Consider the following 18,984-nt stretch of genomic DNA (forward strand, 5'->3'; position numbering starts at 1 on the left):
ATTGAGAATGTTAAAATATAGAAGTTGATACATTGGTTGGACTGTAGAGAGGTGGAGTTGTTCAACATATTCGCTTTTTACTGTCAAACCTAAAAAAAAAAAAAAAAAAAAAAAAAAAAAAAAAAAAAAAAAAAAAAAAAACCAGGAACCATTAGGTCAGGAAAAGGAGGGTAAAAAAAGACAGTGATACATTTTAAATTAAACTTTCCATTAAGTTGACATGGAGCTCTAGTTTAAAAGTCCTTAAACAATTTACATTTAAGAACACGATTAAGCACTGCCTGTCATGTTTACAGTTTTCATGATTGACCCTGAAGCAGCAAACACGGAGACAACAGCATAATGATAAAACAGCTTTAAACAGGCTCTGGTGGCAGACTGTGGAGGACAGGAGTAAGCACCGGCAAAAACAGGAAGGCAAGATGGTGCACCTGAGTCAAGGAACCTAGCGAGGCTTGAGGAGCACTGGTCGGCCGGAATTCCAGGAATGCTTGTGAGAGTGGTCTTCTGGATGACAGCTGGATGCGAGGTTTCAGCGCAGTGCACTTGAAATAGAGAAGGAATATTAGCTGAGGAGGACTAGCAACCATGGAACAACTTGGAGCTTGGATCTGGTCAGGTGCCGCTCTGGTGAGCAAATACTCTGATGCCCTCCATCTGTCTCCAGCTGCCTTAAATACTCCTCCTAATTGGCTTAAATGGGAAACACCTGCAGCTAGCATCCACCTGTCACACCCATGGAGAGAGATGAGAACACACACCTCACTTCCACTGTACAGAACAAACCTGATGTTCATTCAGTGTTAAGATGCTATACCTTTAGGAATTGCGAGCTCTGTAGTGCCTGCTTTGAGCTTTCCCTAGGATTTAGTAGCATTTTGCCCAAGGCTTGACCTTTTTAACAAATTACTAGTGTATTCAGCTTATGCTTCTCACCTTTCTTTTAAGGGAAGTGAGCAATTTTAGCTTCATGAGAGACCCCTTTTTACATAAACAGGGTGGAACCTCAGATTAACTAGGAGTTAAATCTGGAAACAAGTCTGTTCTACACAACAAAATAAGCTCTTAAAATGTCTTATTAAAAGAAACTGCAAAGCATCCTCGGTTAAACATTTGAGCATCTAACTCCTCTGGACTGGAAGTTAATCTTGAAAACTGTGGGCTTCTCACTTTAGATAGATAGATAGATAGATAGATAGATAGATAGATAGATAGATAGATATCTTTATTGTCATTTTGTATGTACAAAGTGCGTACAGAACGAAATTTCGTTTGCATACAGCTTGAAAAAAGTCACTCTAGAAATCACTCTAATTTAGAATTGTGGTTTATGCAAACATGAGGATAAATCACTGCTTCTGGACTCAGATGTGCAACAAAATTTTGTTCAATCAGTAAGATTAACCTTACAGTAAAATCAACTATCAGACTGTTGGTTACACCAAATAACTTGATTGATTCAAGCATCTGAATTTAAGCTTTTATAGAACAGTTAATTATCACTAGCTGAGAAATCCTTTAGAGTTAACTTTCATTTTTCTAAAAGTCTAAAAAAATTCAGGTGATATTCTCATATGTGTGCAGTGGAAGCTGTGTTTATGAACGGCCACTCGTTGGATGCCATTTAATGTTGTTTAAAGTTATTTAATGTTTCATAAATAACTCTCTGTCTGTTAGGTATTGTCTGGTGACCCAATAGCTGATATCAGGACAATAGTTGAAAGGGATGATTTGAGTACTGGTGATCTCTTAATATTAAACTCTGCACACATCTAGAATAAATGAGTGACAACTTCTCTTCAAGTTCAAGAATTTATTAACAGAAATAAAATGAATATCCAGATAACATCAAATACTATTTTATTGATGTATTTATTGGACCATGAGTCCGGAATAAAGTCTATCTATCTATCTATCTATCTATCTATCTATCTATCTATCTATCTATCTATCTATCTATCTATCTATCTATCTATCTATCTATCTATCTATCTATCTATCTAATGCTGTTTGTCTGAATTACCACTAAATTTTGATTAACAAATCCTCTCTACTAGGCTGGTGAAACTTAACTATACTACTAAGCAAAATCAAGATAAAAGAAACTAAGGAACTACGTACATGCAAAGAAACAAAAGACAAAATAAAGTGGTTGATCATCATCATCACCAGAATAATTCAGTGAATCCTCGTTCACTGCAGATCTAAGTTAAAGAGCCAAAGTTCATCTTAAAGAATGTGAATTGAGGTTAAATTAGCTTAATTAGTTCAGAACGACATTTGGTATATGTTTCAACCCATTCACAACACAAATCCTGAGTTAAACAAAACATTCTTTGATAAAATAACATTTTAAAGAATGATTTTATCAGCAAACATCAGTAAACTTCTAGAACGCTCAATTTTATTGATGCAATTATACCTCGGAGAGGCTAGGGGTCGCTGTGGCGACCGGTTGCTAAAATCGACTAATACTAAAGTTATGCAAAACACCTTTAAATCAACATTAATATCTTATATTAATGCGGTAATAGCACTCATAGCACTATTGGACGATGGTGGAGAGACACGAAACAAAGCTTACATTTGAAACAAATCGTAGTCCTTACCGTAGTTTTACCGGAAGCTAATAGCATTAGCTAGCGGACATTCGGTGCTAAATCTAAAAAGCTTCAGGTTTATTTTAGTCCTAATGAGCGGACCGGATAATACAAACATCAATATCCCATCAATGTGTAAAACCCTTGTTATAACCATTAAAACACACTCGAATTACATCAGCAATGGCATGGTTCAAAGAATGCTAACTGGAGGTACACTGTAAACTCCATGTGTTTCAAAAACACAGTGAAAACGCATTAGGTAACCTTCTAAATAACCCATTTAACTTTCCCGGTTATTTCTCTACCAAACCTGTCGGTGCCTCTGTGTACTCCAGGAAAAGCAGTGTTGGTTATTACAGCAATGGCTAACATGCGTCTCTGCGGCTAGCCGAACGTGGCGGTTGGAGCATGCCCTGGGTCATAATTGAGTCCCCGGCATGAAGCAGGCGATTTCAGTCCAGATTTTGCTCTCAGCTCGGGAAAATGGGTCTTGTACTGGCTGCGGGCGGGAGGCCTGGTGTAGCCTGGCTTCATAGCAGGGCACCCTGCTATGAGAGGCATTCTCTGCATGGATGTGTGAAATTCCTTTGTTTACAACCCATTTTAATTTTTCCTTAATGGCTCGATGGCACAACACTGACTCTATGTCAGGTATGCGGTATAGTGTTGGTGGTGTGTCTTCTTACTAGGCATGGGGCGGTATGAAATCCTGATGGTATCATAACCTTAAAGGTAGACATGGCTGTGGATGGGGCAGCAAGCTGCTGAAACTATGTGTGATCAGTGTGCTGCATCTCATCGTTTGCTGGAATAAAAAAGATCCATCAGTTCGGGAAAATAATTAAAGACAAAATTAACTATTTTATTACCTTATTTTGGTTACTTTGACCCAATCCTGGCAAATTTCTTTTAGGCAAGCATCTTTTACAAATCCATCAGCTCCTTCGTCTGCCTTCTGGCCTACACTCTCAAACTCTGACACCACGTCGACTCTCCCTTGGCTGCTGTACTCCAGACTGATCAACCGAAATTCATCTGACAAGAGCGTTGAAATCCCTATCAAAAACAGCATCCCAATCCAAATCGGACACCAGTACCCAAATCTCCCACTTCAAGCCTCAATTTGAAACAGCAGCAATCAGCCTCAGATCATCTGTTTGCCGACTGGCTACATTTGGGATCTCGGACCAAGGTCCCCTCTTCCCACCACAACCTGCAACGTCACATCCACTTCTCCACTAACCGTTCATTCTGTAAGTCAGCCTCTGCTGTACCGTTTTCCCCTTCTGCTCGCTAGTGGTAACCTGGCTAGCCAGACTGATAATCTGTAGCACTCTGTGTTCTGCACATTATCAATCTGGGACTGCTCCTATCGAATGCCTTTGGGGAAAGGAGGGACATTCAGCAGAACTCTCCAAGCTGACTAGTGGAAAACGACATCTAGTGTCCGCCTACAAAATGTTGGTTTCAGCCGATTACTGTATCAAAATAAAATGTAAGCTGCAGGTGTCATGAGAGACCACGAGGTCAGCTAGTCAAGGCACCTATTGCTATCCGCCTTTAAAGATGAAATTGTGGATTCTGACAAAACAGATGTGATAGCGGCAGCTGGACATGCGTCCTCCTGCACTGCCAATTTTGTCTTGGTTTAGTTGTGGGCTCAGCTGCTTGTGTTTTCATCAAAGCCTCATGTCCTGCCTTAAACCAAAGTACTGCAACGTCATTGGCCCAACCCATTTTTGGTCACAAACAGTTGAAGCGGGAGCAGTACAAGATGGATTCTGGTGTGTTTCTGAAAGCACAAATACTGCGAGAATTCAGCTTGCAGGCAAGGTTATGCATGCTGTTGGTACTCAACACTGTCTTCTCTGCTCACTTATAGTTTGCGACCAGAGCCCTCCCTGTCAGCCAGTACCTGTTTCAAACTCCCTCCTTCATCCATCTACAACCTCCTCAATAAACTCTTTATTACTTTTACAGCTGTCTCCATGTTTGTTGTTTCAGGGTCAGTCATGGAAAAGATAAACTTGACAAACTAGCGCATGTCAACAATAGTAGTTCATCACAGCGCTCACCATAAGCAATTATCGCAATTGTTCAAGCAATTATCGCAATTATCTCAGTCAGCCTCCCTTGTTTCACTGTTATTTTCCTCCTAAGCAGGTTCCACTTTGTAATTATTATGACCTAATTTTCATCCCAGTGATTACTCCTCTCAGTATGTATGTCCCAACATTTATCCACCCCTTACCCCATTCGTCTGGAACCTATTTTTGTTGAAGTTCAAATGTAATTTTGTTAAAGTCATTTTACTATTTTTTGCCTGCTTCCTGCCAGTATTTGACTCCAACATTAAGTACTGTTTTGTGCTGATATTAGAGACACTGTAAAACTGTAAAAAAAAATCTTTCTTGGTGGCTTGACAAGCTTGACTGATTCTTCAAATGGGTTAATTGAAATAATACCTCATTGAATGAAAAACATTATATATAAATTTTACAAAATCTGAAATCTAAAGGCATGTGTGTAATGTATTCAACCTCCTTCACCCTTTTACCGATGAATAAAACCCAGTGCAGCCATTCACCTACAAGCACACTTATGTGATTTGATAACATTATAAAGTCTGCTCAGCCTCCAAGTCCCCAGAGGTTTTTTGACATGCAGCGTAACATTCTGAGAAGCAGCCAAGACATGCATGGTAAATCTGGAGGAGCTGCAGAGTTATCATGAGTTTGCTGCCATTTTGAACCAACGGATGAAAGTAAGTCCTAAGATGTTCTAATGTGTAGCAGACAGACTAAACATGTGAAAGAAGATGCCCTGGTCAGATGAGACAAAAATTAAACTGCCTGCCGAGTAACATTGTAGTGACGGTAACATGCTGAGGGAATGCTTTTCTTCAGGTTTCTTCAGCAGAGGTCATGAGAAGTGTGCTTGGATTTAAAAAAGTCCAGTCAAAGTCCAGTCTGAAATCCAATTAACAATATTTGGCAATATTTTATACAAGACAGAAACATATTTTCTTTTTCAAGAGGGAAACTAGTTCCAAGATTATAAAAAGTCATTTTAAAGTGATGCGCCACAGATTTTCTAAATCCAATCAGAAAGAGTTTGTGCTTTTTTGCAAAGAAGAAGGAACAAAAGGTTTAGATTTGAAAAAACATTGGTGACATGCAGTCAAAATATGGAGGGCTGTGTACAAATGCATGCTGCACTTTTAAAAGTTTTTTCCAATATAAGCAAGCATAATTATGAGTGAATTAACTCATAATATGATTAACATAGTAATACTAACTAATAATACCAATGAACGATAACAGCAATAATAATATCAACAGCAGTAATAGCTATACAATTATTTATCACATCTATATGGTGTTATAACTATCTGTTTGAATAATGTCTTAAATTGTTTTATATATATATATATATATATATATATGTATATATATATATATATATATATATATATATATATATTATATTATATTATTATATTATATTATTTACAAATGTTTTACCAGTCCATAAGATAATTACAGAAACAAGAGGCCTTCAAAACCAATCATCTCCTACCTTATTTCTCTTATTCTCCCTGTTACTGCTTCCCTGAACTCTGTGCCTCACTGCTTCTGGCTCCAAATGTGTTCAGCCTGGATTATACCAGGTGGATTATACCTTCCTGAAAATGCAAATCAATTGAAATCATCCTAAAAAGACCATTCGGGAAACTTGAATCTTTCAACTCATATCTATGTGGCGTGGTCGTTGCTGATGAAAATATATATTGCTCAAATAAATAAAGGGAACATTAAAATAACACATCCTAGATCTGAATGACTGAAATATTCTTATTAAATACGGTATTTTGTGCAAATAAACAGAGCTGAAACATCCCATCTGGTGAACACTGAAAGGTAGCACCTGTACGACTAAGTGTTACGTAAATAGAGAGCTGCTGCAGTCAAAGTATGAGGTTTTTGCTCAATGCTGCTGCGAGTAGCAGCCATCAAGCATGCTGAAGTTGGGTACCATCTTGTTGGACCGACTTTTCAACTCGTAATACAAACTTTAGGGGCCGTTCCAGTTAAATCTTCTGACCTGGAGGTCGAGAATACCGAGGAAAAATGTTGCACACTACTACACACCTCCGTGTTTGTTGCCTTCAGAGTCAAAATGGATAAAGTGAAAAAAAATTGATAAACTGAACGTAACAATGAATGGATGTAGTGTGAAGCGCTTTGGGGTCCTCAGGATTCTTAAAGTGCTATACATGTGCAGGCAATTTACCATTTTAGTGTGAAATGAAGGACAACCACAAAAAAAAGTTCACCGCTACCAAAATACCAAAATAAATACGATTTAAACATATTATTTACATAGATTGTGGGTTATTATATCACCTTTTCATTAAATGCCCCAGGATTTAAAGCAACAGCCTTTGGTTTCCCCCGGGAGGGACCAAATCGGCAAGAAAAGTAACGCCCCGCAAAATCGAAATTAGCTGGGAAAATGTGTATGGAAACACAGGATTTGAAAAGCCCCAGGCTTTTGAGTGCCGATGAAAAGGGGTCTACTGTGTGAAAGAAATGCCAGAAAGCTAATGCCCCTGAACTCAGTGACTAGTGCTCACTGCTGAAAAGCGTCAGTGTGTTACCCTGCAGATTCTCAAAATTTCAGTGCCACTTCTTTAAGGTTGGGTTTGGTCCATGTTTCCAAATTAGAGGTAAATCTGCTGTGGGAAAGCCTTCAATACACTGAACAGTGGTTTTCAGCGTGCAATGTAAACACAAAACGTCATAAGCTACTCTTTCTGTTGTTGCATTTTATCAGTTTATCCTGCAGATTACACCAACAGATCCAGCAGTTACTATATGTAGGGATGACAAGACTATTAATGTTTCTGTGAACTAGAGCATTTATGAGGTCATTAAAAAGACTCATTACAGACCAAAATTTCCATATTTCTATTAACTAGGCTGTTGTTTATTTGAAAATGCCACCAAATTTGACAAAGTTTGAATAACCTTAAGAAAAAAGTGTTTATTCAAATTCAGCAAAGCAACACGACTGTACATGTACTGTAGATATTGGGTTCATGGATCTGCTTATAATGATAATAATAACATTGAATGAAAGACAATATCATCCCCCAAAAAGGAAAAGTGAAGAGATTACCAGTTACATTTTTAACAAAGCTAAACTTAAATATATAAAGCAAAACTGGCCTATAGGGAAAAAAAACTGGCTGCAGTGGGTCAGACCCGTAACACAAGGCAAGTTTATTTATATATCAGTTTTCAGTAACAAGACGATTCAAAGTGCTGTACATGAACAGAAAAAGACACTACAGATATAGGAAAAACCCTTGACCTTAGCTAAATAAACCCTTGACTAGACTTCTTCCATACATTAAAAATACAGAAACACTTAACTGTTTCTCTTAATGATAAGAAATAAGGTAAGAATATTCTGATCTAAAGTAATTTTGTCTAGCCTTTCCAAAGCTAGAAATAGAATAATTTCTATTATTTCGCTTGAGGTCTTTGATCTGATCTTTTTGACACTACAGCTAAAACAGAAAGCAGCGGAGTAAGGGACTAAGCACAGTAGAGGTGGTGTGTGTGTGTGCCTGTGTGTTTTAGTAGTGGTGTAATAGTGCAGGGGCATTGTCTTGGCACACTAAACCTGACCACATAATGTACCTAACTATGTCCATCCCTTTATAAACACAGTGTTCCTGTCCTCTGATAGCTGCTACAGAAGGGTTAATGCACCATGTAAAAAAACTCAAATATTCCCAAACTGGTTGAACTTGACATCAGTGTTAATACAGACCAATATCTCATATAGTTTTTTCTTCTCCACATTTTGATGCATATTCACCCAAAATAATTTAGGCTGTTCGGATGGCAGAGACCCAACTCTGGTACTGGTTCAAACAATGTGTACTCTTAAGTTTAAAAACTTCCAGTGTTTGTTGATTTGAGACAGACCACTAGACTGTTTCTTTTTGTTGAGAATTTAATAAAGATTCAGGGTTTGGTTGCACAAAGACCAATACACATTCTAAATTGTACTCAACATTCTGAAGAGAAGGCGGTAAGCATACAGTACATACATGTTTTATACAACAGATAAGGTGTGACAACATCACAATGATTGAATATAAAAAGGTAAGATGGAAACTAGAGCAGGCTGGTTTGTTGTCAGAGTGATGGGGAGTAGACTCCATGGGTGAGAACCACCAGGAGTCCTCAGTTGACATCCTGAACCAGCATTTATCACTGCAAGCATTCACAACCACTTCCTTTACAACCCAAAAATGTACAAAAAAGTAGTTACAACATAATATTGATTCAGAATCGCATACAATACATTCTGTGTCTTTATTTAGCATCAATTCACACTGAATCTTACATTAAACTGCATGACAAGACAAACAAATCAAATTTGTATGGAAAAAATATCTAGAAATGTATTTGCTCATACTTCAATTCAACTTTAGTAATAAAAAACAATGTAGTTGAATAATAATGATGATAATAAATATTAATAATTTAATAATATATTAAATCATTTCCCTCTGGGATTATTAAAGTATTTCTGATTATGATTCTGAATAAAAATAAACATCTTTGTTCTCTTTGCAATGTACATTCCTTTTTTTTTTTTGGAATGTACATTCCAACAAAACATTTTTCTCTGCATTTAATTCATCCCCTTGGGGAGAAGTGGGCAGCCACTGTCCGGAGCAATCGGGGGTTAAGGGTCTCAGGCACATAGAGAGGCAGAATCTCTGGGGCACAAGCACAGTGTTCTAAGCACTAGGCCACCACTCACCCCATTTATCATGTTTCATATAGTTCAACATTTTACTAAAATGTTTTCTATCTAATGAAGCCCAGATAAATGCATGAAGATTTGTTTTATAAGGTCTGGTCAAAGGTGGAGGTATTCCATCTCGTCTAATTAGTGGTTTAATCTGCCAGCGCTGAACTGTTGAATCTACTTTAAAACAACTTTGTTGTAAAGCTAAGTTTACATCTGTCCAGCAGGAGCTAATCTAGTTTCCCACAATTTTATAGGAACTCTGCATAACTGTCAAAACTACTGTATAACATTCTTCCCGTGAATGGCCAAAACTGGACCTAACTGACACGAAACAAAGGACAGAGGTTTGGGCAGCGGGCTGAGGGTGAAGTTAAAAAGGTTTATTGGGAAACGATTTGTAAACCGTGGTGTTTAGAACAAAGGGCTAACCGGTAGGTCGCGTTAGCCAAACATGCTATTAGCCTTGCTAACATCCTGTTTCGGACATTTTCAAAAGGAGGTTCGTTTAAAGCATAAAGCATAATTGTTCTGCCCCGCCATCCTCCGATGGTGTTATGAGCCTTATTCCGGCATCAATATGGTATATTAATGCTGGTTTTCAAGATAATTTTGATAACTATAGATTTTAACCAGGTTAGCGAAGATCGCTACAGCGACCCGCTAGCGATCAAAGGCATAAACAAAGGCAAGCAATTGGAGGAAAGGGCAACAAATGTCAAACAAAGGCAAGCAATTCTGAATTAAATGATTTTACAGGACAAAACGGTCCTCAGAATATTATTTCAACAAATGTTTTGTTTGACTTGGGCTTTGCATTGTGAATGGATTGAAATACATGGCAGATGTTTTTTAACTCCATTCCATGTTTTTGTTAATCAGATCTGCAGTGAACCAGGATTCACTGAAGTATTCTGATTATGATCAACCACTTTTGTTTGTCTTTTGTTTGTTTTGCATGTAAATAGTTCCTTAGCGTAGCCTCTTTTTATCTTCATTTTGCTTAGTAGTTTAGTTAAGTTTCACTAGCCTAACCATAGTATTTCCTATTTAAAAAAAACACAGACGTCATAGTTCAGACCTTCAATTGATTATAGCAGAGTTCATAATGCAAAAGTCTGAGAGGAAGGGGTTGCTTTTGGTGCTAAAAAAGCTTCTTGAAAACCTAAAGCATACAAATAGTCTTTAGGGTCTTGTGGTCCAAGTCCACAAAGTTAGACAGTGGTCCCATTATGAACAATATAAATTACTGTTGCATGATTTAATCATGCAAATACTCCATCAATGAAACACTCATACTCAAAGTAATTACTGTGCAATCATTTTAAACCTTCAATTTACAGAACTGTACAATTTGCATGGACCTGTGTCCAGCCAGGCATTCCCTGAGTGTGCAAATAGCTTTAACAGAAGTCTGTCTGTAACATGTAATGACAATAAGCTAGGCTGGGCTTGATTCTCACCAAGTGCGATAGCCCTTACTGTTTATTGAAATAAGCAGTTTTTTAGTCTATTAGTCTTTCATTACATTTTCCTGAAGCGTTTACCTTATTGAAGTGGGACAAAGTGGATTGCCTGGGTCGGTGGAACCTGTGACAATTGCTCTTGCCCTTTCTTGGACCTATAACACAGTTAGGCCACCAACAGTATCAATAAACACTGTCCAGATCTTGTAGATGGCATCCCACAACCCCAGTGCTGTTTTTACTTGTGGGGTTCCCCAAGGGTGCTGCCGGGGAAACCGGCAGCACAGTTGAGAGATTACTTGGAGGTTCAGAGAGGCGCAAGAATCTCTGGTTGCCAGACGTGGGAGAATCTCTGACTGAGGGCATCAGATGATTGAAGACGGACCTGCGGGGAAGAACAGACCAAGGGAGACTTTTATAGGGAGGCTGGCAGGTGGAAAGAGTCCGAGCTGATTGAAGGCTGAACAGGTGTGGCTGATTAGTGGAGTGCAGACAGAGCTGGGTGGAAGATGGAAGGTGATGGAAAGGTTCACGGTGCAGCAGGCAGAATTGCACCCCGACAAATTTTTTATTTTTTGTGTGTGTCAAATTACATTTGTTTTATTAAATCTTTTATCATTACCAGACCTTCTTTCCACAATCTATCTAAAGGGTAGATTTTAATGTCAGGGAGCTCAATCTGCACACTACACAAAGAGAGGAATGTACAATGACATTTGTTGTGGCCATTTATGATATATTTTTTGGATTGTATTTTCTAACAATTTAGTTTTCTTCTTTTGGGTAGTTGGAATATATTTAAGTTAGTTTAGAACCAAAATTTGTAATTAATTTTTAGATTTGAAATGTTTAGATTACGTTGTTAATTGTTAGACCCTCCCCTTAATTTGAGTAATTAAGAACACACCGGGTGCTTGGTGCAGATCTAATGTTTGGTAAATGTCTGGTGTGGACGGGAGGTTTTGTAAATGATTTTTTGACCACTATTAGTACTTCAAACGGCAAATTGAGATTATTTTTCGTTTTCAACAAGTTGTAAGACATTTTTTAGTCTTTATTTTGTCTATATTTTTTCAAGAAATAAATCCCATATTTTTACAAACCAATGAAGTAAGAAGTGTGTGCAAATCAAACCACCTGTTACCACCCACAGCCTATGTTGGAATTTTGTTTTTTTGGAACATGAAAGGCCGCGACAACATTTTATTTACTTTTAGAATTCCAGTATCAGTTTAAATTATATAACTAAATCATATCTAGCCACTAAATGATTCAATAAATTATTAGTAGTCACTTAAATCTTTCAGGACCCGATTAAAACAAAATGAAACCAAACTACTTGAAGAAAATTCTAAGAGGAAACAGAATAATCCGATTATCGGTCTGATTTGAAGATTTAAAATTGTCAATGGTACTTTACCCTTTTTCACTGTGTGAATTTTTTTTTAAATACAAGAAATGTTTTTATGCAGATCATGAAGCTTGTTTATAGGAGTAGCTCTCTTTAATCAATTAGTTGAAAACTAATGAAAAACAAGACCACTACATTGTATTCGAGTGAACAGTGATAATGGCTTTTGTTAAAATAACCACATTATTAGGCTGTATTATAGATATCTGTGTAGCTATCAGTCTTTTATAATATATAACTGAAATAAATCAATACTGAATACATGGTAGAATCACACAATTTTATTAGGAAGATTCAGATAATGTTACATGCTGCAGTTAGGGTTGAATCTTCTCATATCTTTCAGCATCAAAGCATCCAGCTGGTTTTGCTCTGCTCCTCAGCAGCAGGTAGGATATACAGCATATTTATCACATGATATTCCAGCACTTTAACGCTTTGTATGCACAGCTTTTCGTGTATATAGAGAACAACACAGCAAGCTAAAACTTGCATTAACTTATCTGGCACACTTCGGAGCTAATCTTTTCTTCATTATTCCATGGCTTCGAGCCACCTTATCTTAGTTTTCTTCATCTGCTCCAAAGCTTTCTTAGTTCTCTCCAGCGTTTCTCTTCTCTGTCAACTTGTTATCCCCGCTTATCGACCTACTCTGTCTGAGAAAAAAAATAGCAGCTTAGCTGTCAGCGCGGCTGCTAGCTAGCTTGTTAGCTACGCCATGCTACCGCATCAACGTTTCATCACAGAGCCTTGCAGCAGTGACACTGCCCACATTTACGGCACATTCAATTGTAGTAGAAAACCACCCAAAGCCAACTGAACAGTCCTGCCCTCTTGCGTACTGTCCAAAGTAGGTACTACTGGGAATGTGGAATTAAGGTTTAGGTAAGTCGGAAATCGTGACCAGACGTTCCGGAAGACAGAAAGAAGATTAAATGAGAGTGGAGGAAAATAGGAACACTGATGGAGAGAACGGTTGACAAGAGGGGAGAAAAATGTACGTACAGTATTAATAAGGTTGAAGTGATAAAACATTGACATGATTTGAGTGATAAAGTAACGTATTGAGTAATGTAGCGTGCAAAGTATGCTATGTAAAACAGAGTGGCTATATACTCAGGTGTGAGTTGAGAAGCCCAATTGTCTGAGGATATAACCTCTTTCTGAGTCTATTTTTTCTTGTGTTTGAAAAATTTCAGACACATAATATATCCTCTTCTCTTCTTATTTTATCCAGACCTCTCAGGCCACAATGCCTGATTACCGTGGCTGATGCAATATACTTGCACATCAACTACTACCACACACATAATGTAGTTATACACACTTTATGTAAGTTTATACATGCTCATGCTGCACTACACACACAATCACTTGCATTCTTGTCAAGGGGATTTCCAAGTCTGTGCTTTGTTAAAAGTGGTGCGCTCTTCTTCTTCTTTGTGTTTTAACGGCAACTGACATCCAAAAGGGTCATTACCGCCTATCAAGTGTTGCGCTCTGCTCCTCATCTTTATGTTAACAGTAGCACAACCAGCTACCGTAACACATGTTTCTGCGCGAAACATGCTTATGCACTCTTTCTACAGTAATAACAGTCTACACGCAACATTTCCCCTCATTCTTAAAACGGTAAAATCGGGGACAGCTTCAGCCGGGGACAGGTGGTCCAAAATGGGAACTGTCCCCGGAAATCGGGGACGTTTGGTCACCCTAGGTTTAGGCCTGGAGCTAAAAGGCTAAGCTACCCGCTAGCAAACTGAAGCAAAGGCTACGTTCACACTGCAGGGAAATGTGGCCCAAATCCGATCTTTTTGCCCATATGGACCCATAACCAGGTTCACTACCTTTGATATGGGAAAGGGTCCAACGAATCGAGGTGCCAGCTTCTTGCAATCCACTGGGAGGAGGCGAGAATGGCCCTTCTAGCCTTCCTCCAGGCGTGCTGACACCTCAGGGCGGACAAATGGGCCGAGGGAACCCTGGATTCTCTCTCCTCAATGGTAAACACCGGTGGTTGGAACCCGTACACAATGTAAAAAGGACAGAGCCCGGTAAAAGTGGAGGGCGTAGAATTGATGGCGTGGAGTGGAGCAGGTGTGCTGAATTGTGTATCAGCTCCAGTGCCAAGATCATTACAATTCTGGCATCTATAAGGTTTTGTTCCTGTCTAGTTAGCTTATGTCCTTTGTTGTTTGAGTAGTTCTGTTAGATCTTTCTTTTCTGCTTACCTTTCATTAGTTTAGGTTAAGATTTTTCCTCATGTCAGGCCATTTGTCCGTTTTCCCCATTATGTTCAGTTCTCTATAGAACTCCAGGGACAGTTTTTAATATATGAACGCTGAAATATTCCAGTTGATGGAAACTGTCAGGTCTAAGCACCTAGAACATCATACCACACAGGGAAAGAAAGACACAAAGACAATTAGTTTGGTTTCATTCATTCTCGAGGAGAGTAGGAAGAGACTGTTGCAGTTACAATCTCCAACCCACTCTGCCAGTCTCAGTGTTCTCCTCGATTTTATTAAGTTTGGGGCGTTTCCCTAGTTACAGGACTGAGGCTGTTCTGAAAGGTGGGGAAACAGATAGTTAAAGCCTCAGTTGTCGACAAAGATACACAGCTGAGTAATCACGCCAGTCAGCACATAATTTTGTAGCTGAGTCTTCTTGTTTCAGGAAGGGAAGAAACAGAGTGTCTTCTGTTTCTTTGCACAGACATGATTAAGCTATCATGTGAGTAATAGGATTATATCAGAAGCTTACATTACTACATCATAACAAGATAAATCGGTTAATGAAGTATAAACATTAATCCCAACATTTCCCCCCTCTTTATGGTGTATAATGTCAGATGAAAAATACCATTACAATTTTCACTAAACAGACACTTCACCGACGATTTTCGGCTGCTAGATCATGGATTAACAGCAACATTACCACGTACACTCGGGGGGGTTGTGAGTTCACACCTGGTTGACAAATAAAGTTTCTATGTTACTATTTTCTTCTTCTGCCTGGTCATCTGCATCGTCACTGGGAGCCAAAAGAGGATACTGTTCCTGCGGAGGAGCTATTGCAGTTGTTATTAACTGCTGCGTTAAACCTCGAAGACATGGCGGTCAAGATGGCGGCAAACACAGCTGTGGACACAAGTACTGATGAAATAAGGGTGCGGTATTTCCCAAAAACATCCAACCATGAGTCCCACATAGACGTGTCCACGCCGGAATGCTCATTCATTTTACCATTCAGTAACCGTAGGCCTTCGAGGGCGACAGTGAGACTGCCGTCTGAGGCTGTGTTGTTTGAAATGAAAGTACAACATTGCTCACCAAAAATTGCACAGATTCCTCCTTTTTCTGCCAGTTACATGTCTAGAGCAATTCTATTCTGAAAAGCCATAAGTGAAGTTGCAGCCAGTTGTCCATGTACTGCTTCAAAACCACTCTGTGTCCAATTTCCTAGTCGTTGCACATTGTAATGAATGTAATTTATTCTGTCCATATTCTTGTTGATAGTACACCACCAGCACAATGTTGTTTCAATGCTGATTCAAGAACCAAGGTTTTTGTTCTTGTGCTGTAGCCAAAGGGTAAATTTTGTCCCATTGTGAACAGTTGGTAGTTGGAACAATTTTGTTCATTACCTCTAGTAAACATTCAGCATCCATAACTGCTGGAACAACTTGGAGTAGCGGCCTGGGACCCATACACACTACGCAGCTTTGTCCAGCCATGTTAGCAGCTTGCTCTACCATAAACAGCCAGTTGTTTGTTTTTCCTGAGACTCCTGTTGTGACCTGAAACCATTCATTGGTAGTAAGGGGGCTGTTTATTATTAAGGATACCATCTCTGAATCTGTTTTGGGTCCCCGTGTGAGTGTTCCTTCTTCAGAGATTTTGATATCCATTTTGAAGGCAGTTACATTAGGACAAAATCCTAAATGAACACAGGGGTCCTGTTTGTGTTCTCTCCAAATACAATGTATTAATACATGACAAGGAGGATTTATGTATTGACCGGAGGATTCAGGTTTTTTCTGGCAGTGGTTCGCTAGTTGTATTGAATGTAAGAATTAAATATTTTCCTGCTAGATGCATTGTCATTCTTCTTTTCCATATTCTAGCTCTATTGGAGTGGCCATATGATCTTTTTGACCATCGACCAGTGGTTGCAAAAACATGTCCCCAATAATGTCCTGACTGTCTTAGGCCGGTGCTGTCCAAGTACCAATCGTACCCTTTCCAGGAATCTCCGCTGTAGCCTCCTATCTTTATTTTGCTGATGTCCTGTACCAGAACTGCCTAAAATCTTGTACTGTTATAACAGAAATACAGATCCTCTGTTCTTCTATGTTCTGTTTTTAAACATGGGTTCGGGAAGGTTGTTGATAATTCGGGTGATTTGTAATAATAGTCTATTGTGGTTTCTACCAGACTGAAGAAAATGCACGCGATTAGCAGTAAAAGGGTATTAATTTTTTCCTATTTAGTGTAATACAGCTTAATGCGTCATCCAAGCTGAATTCCTCTACTTGGTTCCGTATACTCTTTTGCTTCACCGACTTTCGGATCTCCCCAACTCTAAATGTCTTGGGTCCACCCTATTATCGGACAGATACGTACTTCCCCTATCGGAGCTTTCAGCTTGAATGACACTTTTACAATGAGATAAATGGATCCAGGTGGACCTTTCTGCTATTTTTACTGCTGTAGGGGTGGTAAGGAGCACTTGAAAAGATCCTTCTCACTTGGGTGAATGCCAGTGTTTCCTCTTAATGCTTTAGATCAGCACTCAGTTCCCTGGTTCCACTAACTGGATCTCCTGTTGAGACCCGAAGGGAGACTCATCAGTGCTTTGCAGTTTCTGTTTCATGGCTATTGTGTGAAGGTTCATCTCAACTTATTTAACACACGAAGTCTCAACAAAAAATTGTAAAATTGTATTAAAACTAGGGCTGGGCAAGTTAACGCGTTAATTTCGCGTTAACTCATTAGACTATTAACGGTGATATTTTCTTTAACGCGCGTTAACGCATGTTGCTCACATGCTTTTATTTTGTGAAGGTCTGTTGCTGCGGTGTAGGGGTTTGAATCAGAACAGTAGGTGGCGATAATGCGCCAATAACCTCGCTGTCAGCCAAGCCTCGGATTCAGAGTAAGAAAGGTGCTGGCCGGAAAAAAACAAAGCCGACATGCGGAAGGCGGTGTTTCCCGCAGGAATAGCATTCGCGCACGTGACGTCACCGTCTAAAGAGCAACGCCCCTTTTGCCGCTTAGGTAGGACATACAGGTAGAGAACGCCCGTAGCAACAAGCTATTACACGCGGAACAGAAACAGCGATATGACCGACTTTATAGCCGTTAAACTTTGCCAAGACGATGTCCCAGGCGCACGGATTACTGGCCGCACTGTCGAAGAACACACCAACCTTCAGCTCAAACGATGGCTTGAGTGTCGAGGGCTTAAAAAACCGGAAAACGGGCCGAGTTGATCGAACGGTAAGCTTTGGTTTTTTTTCCTGCGCGGCGATCATGGCGTCCGTCCAGGGATCGGTATATGTTTAATGTTTGTCTTATTTGAAATGTTTTTGAGTAAGCTATCCTGGTAGCAGGGTATCATGTTAGCGCCTGCTACCATGATAGCCTATATGCTATCATGGTAGCAGGCGCTTCATTATTAACATGTCGGCCACCAAAATACTCTTACCTGTTCACTACTTGATGTCGCTGGAATTGGGTCAGGATGTTCTTCGGTTGTGCCCTTTCCTCCAACAAAATGCTTGCTACATATGTACTTGAATTTAGTAACTTTTTCCGGGTTGAACTGTTGTGTAGGCTGACCGCACCGGTGAACCCAGCGCACACATTTCTCCTTGGCAGTCTTGAAGAAAACATCCTTCATATGCGGCCGATCAGCGTACCTCGAGTCGCTGTTGCCCGTTCCATAGCAACAATGTTTAAAAACCATGGTCTTAGATTTGGAAAAAGCAGTCATTTACCGAGTAAAACCAAGAGTAACGCACGTCTCTTTTACAGCGAAACAGCGACGGACTATGCAAGCTTGCCCTACTGCGTACCACGTGATGTGACGTTACGTTTCTAAAAATAGCTCGCTCGCGGTATGCTATTTGCTTAGGCGAGGCGGTGAGTTGGCGAACGGAACAAGTTTTGTGCGGAGCGGAGCGGGGGGGGGGGGTCTGCTTAGACGCCGTCGGTGAAGTCGCTTCTCGTTTCAAAGTATCCATGTATTTTTGCCTGTTTTTCCCCTGCCATTCACTATATGCACGCGAGAAAGCAACAACAAAAAACCGCGTGTCAACGTCAAATAAACGCAAGCAACGCAAGCATATCGTGTTAGCAAGCATTTCAGTTTAAAATTCTTCCAGCAACAAATATGACAGAAACAAGTTAGTTGTAACCACTGCCAAGTTAAACTTTGGTATTGAACATTAAATGGTAATGCTGCTCCCTGCTGTTACCTCAGAAATTGCCTGTTTTTGGTAGATTTTTTCCCCATAAAGAGAATTCCCTGTCAGTGGCAATAAGCTTTAATTTATTATTATTGCTATTTTTTGTTTTACATGTTTAAGTTGAGCTTTACACTAAATATGTGTTACTGATAAGTGCTACAAATGTTACAACACTTTTGTTCATATGGCAGCAGAACA

Source organism: Fundulus heteroclitus, unplaced genomic scaffold (assembly GCF_011125445.2).
Source record: "Fundulus heteroclitus isolate FHET01 unplaced genomic scaffold, MU-UCD_Fhet_4.1 scaffold_71, whole genome shotgun sequence".
In the NCBI taxonomy this organism is placed as follows: Eukaryota; Metazoa; Chordata; class Actinopteri; order Cyprinodontiformes; family Fundulidae; genus Fundulus; species Fundulus heteroclitus.